Here is a 5,000-nt window from a genome sequence, read left to right as displayed (position 1 = left end):
TCGTGTTTATCACTAGCTTTTTGGTACCAGCACTTTTTATCTGAAGGTCTTTACATATGAAGGTAAAGTTGTCTAGTTTCAGTTAGTTTCATCAAAAAAAGAAGCTCACCAGAACCTCAGTCTGGTAAGTCTTACTCCACACTGTGGGGGCCAAACACAGCAATGGCCTCCCAATTAAACAGCTTAAAGCTACTGTCCCGGGCTGGGATCGATCTGCTGTCATGTGAGTGCTAAGTGAACACGTTACTATTGTACTAGCTAGGAGGCCACATGTATATATTATATGATTAAGGGAAACCACAAGTCCTACCCATCACTGTGCAATATTTGCTATCCTCTTCTAAGAGGCAAATGATAATTTAACCAGATTCGAGAAGTGGCTTGAACCTTCCAAGAATACAAGGTTTTTTTTTTTTTTTTGTCTTTATAATAAAACTTCTAATGGTCTTGTACCAACCGTGTGTCACACGATCGTACATAAATTATTTTGTATATATTATGCTTGTATCTGCGCTCTTCCCTCGCACTAAAAAGAACCTGAATAATCATGTCTCCGGTTTTCCTCTGTAACATTGTCACTTTCTCGAACATGTATTTTCCTGTTGCCTTGAGGTTTTGTATATAAAGGAGAGTGTTCCTTAATAAAGTACTCAGTTGATTGCATCCTGCCTTAGAGTTCACAACCCTCTCTCGGCCCATCACATTGGTGACCCCGGAAGTCGACTCGCTCCCACCGCCTTCCACCCCCACCCCCTCGCCCCTCCATCGTTGGTACTATGGCGGAGTCTACGGCTGTTGGGGCTGCGGCCGCTCCATTCAAACTTTCATCGTTTGCCAGCGGAGAGGCGTTTGCTTGGTTTCAGCTCGCAGAAGTCCAGTTTCACATCAGGGGCGTGACTCGCTCAACCACCAAAGCGGATTATGTTCTCGCAGCGATACCCGAGGACACCTTCCCAGAAATATCCGACTGGCTTTGTGAACAAGGAGACACCCCAATAGCGTATGACGCCCTCAAAACATACCTTCTGCAGCAGTACTCGCTGTCGCCAGCCGCCCGTATAGCAAAGCTTTTTCAGCTCTCACAACAACCGTTGGGGGACCAAAGGGCTTCGCTTGCCCTCAGGGAAATGACCAGTATCGCTCGCCTTCAACCTGCCGCAGATGGCTCTCCTCGTGAGGGGAACCTACTTCGTGCCCTTTGGATACGCCGTTTACCCGGACTTATACGCACTGCCATACCGGATGTCGATAGTTTACCCATAAAGGACTTGATGATCAAAGCCGACGCCCTTATGGACAGCCACTTCAAGACCTCCATCAACGCCTCCACCCCTGACGAAGAGGATGCCTATTCAACGTCAACCGAAGCTGACATGAATGCCGTAGGACATACACGCCTACCCCGTGACGTGCCGAAGCAGCGACAAAGCCGCCCACCACCCACCATTCGCTCACGCCCCAACGAACGACTTCTACAGCCACTTACTACCTCCCATCCGCTGCAGTTTTGCTGCTACCACTTCAGATTCGGGGCAACCACGAAGAAATGTGCCAAGGATTGTCAGTGGCCAAAAAACGTGTATGTAGGCCATTGCTCGTGGCGGTGGCCTCCCGTGTTTCTAATCTTTTCTTTTTACAGGATGCAGGAACGGGCGTGCGATTTTTGGTAGACACGGGTGCTTGTCGTTCTCTTTTGCCAAGGAAACTCTTCAAGGCACGACGTAGTCTGTCTACATCTGCCGACGTCCGCTTGGTAGCTGCCAACGGATCTGCGATGCCCACCTACGGTTACGAGAGCCTCACATTATCGTTCGTGAAACGGTAAATTCAATTGGAAGTTTCTCGTTGCTGACGTCACATTGCCAATCCTCGGTGTGGATTTCCTCTCTCATTTCCACCTTCTGGTCGATGTCGCCCACCGACGATTGGTCAACGCAGACTCGTACTTGTCGACACCTCTTCAACCCGCCCCCTCTAACCTCGCTCTCCACATCAGCGCACCCACGGATGCCTACGCTCACCTCCTCACGTCGTACCCGGAAGTTTTCCGTCCAGAACTTCGCCAAACGCCCACAGTTCCTGCCAAGCCCGGTATTCATCACCATATCAAGACGACGGGACCCCCAGTCTTCGCAAAATTCAGACGTCTGGCACCGGAACAATTGGCAGCCGCCAAACAGACGTTCGCCGAAATGGAGAAAATGGGCCTTTGCCAAAAGGCCTCCAGCCCATGGTCGTCACCCTTACACATCGTTCTGAAGAAAGACGGCTCCCTCCGTCCGTGCGGGGATTACAGGCGCCTGAACATGCAAACAGAACCGGATCACTACCCCCTCCCAAACATTGCCGACGTGACCTCCTACCTGCACAAAGCAAAGGTTTTCTCTACGCTCGACCTCCTGAAGGGGTATTATCAGGTGCCTATGAACCCAGAAGACATCCCCAAGACCGCCATCACCACTACGTTTGGTACATACACCTTCAATTACTCCTGTTTTGGCCTTCGTAATGCTGGGGCAACGTTTCAACGTCTCATGGATGGCATCTTAGGGGACCTCCCTTTCTGTGTATGTTATGTGGAGGACATATTTGTGTTCTCCTCCTCAAAAGAGGAACTCCTCCGTCACCTGCGCATCGTGCTCGACCGCCTGCAACAAAACGGCCTTGTAGTCCGGTACGACAAGTGTACCTTTGGCGCCAACGAAGTGTCGTTCTTAGGGCACCGTATCACTCCTGAAGGAGTCCATCCCCTCCCTAAGAAGGTAGCAGCCGTTCAGAACTTCCCCGCGCCCTCGACCATCAAAGCTCTGCAGGAATTCCTGGACATGATCAACTATTATCACCGTTTTCTGCCAGCCATTGCCGCCACTCTTGCTCGCCTCTACGCCTCCCTCAAGGGCAAGCCAAAGGACCTGAAGTGGGGTCCCCTTCAAGAAGCAGCCTTCTGCAATGCAAAGAAGGCCCTATCAACTGCTCCGGCTCTCACTTTTCCTATACCACACGCCCCTCTCCTTCTCTCCACCGATGCTAGCGACGTCGCTATTGGTGCAGTACTCAAGCAGGTGGTCAACGGCTCGCCCCGCCCATTGGCCTTCTTCAGCAGAAAACTGTCCAAGGCAGAATCGGGTTATTCTACCTTCGATCGAGAATTGCTGGCGGTGCACTTGTCTGTCCGTCACTTTCGCCATTTCTTAGAAGGTACGCCCTTCGTCATTCGCACAGACCACATGCCTCTGGTACACGCCTTCACTCGACAGTCTGATGCCTGGTCCGCCCGTCAACGCCGACATCTCTCCGCCGTGGCTGAATACAATTGCACCCTTCAATACGTCCCCGGGAAAATGAATCCCGTTGCCGATGCCCTGTCAAGAAACACGTTGGCTGCCGTTCAACTTGGATTGGATTACAACGCCCTGGCTGAATCCCAACGACAGGATCCAGAGTATCAAGCTTGTAGGACATCCTGCACGTCCCTCCGTTGGGAAGGCTTTCCCCTCGAAGACTCCAACACCACCCTCCTCTGTGACGTCAGTACTGGTAGACCGCGACCTTGGATTCCAGCTCCCATGCGCCGACAGGTGTTTGATTTCATTCACGGCCTTTCACATCCCTCGTGCCGTTCTACTGCACAGCTGCTGAAGCCAAAGTTCATTTGGCACGGCATTTCTAAGGATGCTAAGGATTGGGTCCGCGCCTGTACTTCTTGCCAAACTTCCAAAGTACATCGACACACAGATTCAGGAGTGGGCACCTTTCCTCAACCTCAGCGTCGTTTCGCACACATTCACGTCGACGTTGTAGGCCCCCTACCCACATCACAAGGACATCGTTACCTGTTTACCATCATCGACCGCTCCACTCGTTGGCCTGAAGCCATTCCCATGGAAACTGCGACGTCCGCCTCATGTACATCTGCCTTACTCTCTGGATGGATTTCAAGATTCGGTATCCCTGAGCATATTACTTCTGACAGGGGAACCCCTTTCACCTCTCAATTGTGGACATCATTAGCGAATCTCCTGGGCATCACCCTACATCAGACAACGGCCTACAACCCCGCTGCCAATGGAATGGTTGAACGTTTTCATCGCACCCTCAAAGTAGCTTTGATGTCCCGCTGCAAGGATTGCAATTGGGACTAAGGACCACTCCTAAAGACGCCCTCGACGTCTCGGCAGCTGAAATGGTGTATGGCGACCCGTTGGTCGTCCCTGCCGAGTTTTTTCCTTCTACAACCTCCTCCGACGATCTCCAGCGCATACGTCACGTCGTGGGAAAATTTACTCCATGCCGCCAGACTTACAAGCCCCCAGCGAAGCATCACATACCAATGGACTTGCACTCTGCAACGCACGTCTTCATGCGCAACGACACTAGCAAGTCACCGCTAACGCCCCCTTACACGGGCCCTTTCCTTGTGATCCGACGCAGTCCAAAAGCATTCCTACTAAACATTCGTGGCAAAGAAGACTGGGTCTCCATTGATCATCTAAAACCTGCTTATCTTCTGCCAGATGGCCCGCCTACAGTTCGCCTCTCTAGATCAGGGCGCCCTATTTAACATGTACAGTATGTCATTTTTAGGGGGGGAGCCATGTACCAACCGTGTGTCACACGATCGTACATAAATTATTTTGTATATATTATGCTTGTATCTGCGCTCTTCCCTCGCACTAAAAAGAACCTGAATAATCATGTCTCCGGTTTTCCTCTGTAACATTGTCACTTTCTCGAACATGTATTTTCCTGTTGCCTTGAGGTTTTGTATATAAAGGAGAGTGTTCCTTAATAAAGTACTCAGTTGATTGCATCCTGCCTTTGAGTTCACAACCCTCTCTCGGCCCGTCACAGTCTATTTAGAGCAACGTAAACAGCAAATGATCACTTATCAAAATACCTCTGGAAAATCTTTTTATGCGCAAGAATTCGAAAAAAAATCCTATCAATCGGATAATCCTTAAATACATTACCTTGTTATTCATAATTGCCATTTTTTATGA

This window comes from Palaemon carinicauda, chromosome 15, assembly GCF_036898095.1.
Source record: "Palaemon carinicauda isolate YSFRI2023 chromosome 15, ASM3689809v2, whole genome shotgun sequence".
NCBI classification, from domain to species: Eukaryota; Metazoa; Arthropoda; class Malacostraca; order Decapoda; family Palaemonidae; genus Palaemon; species Palaemon carinicauda.
This window is presented reverse-complemented; position numbering follows the sequence as displayed.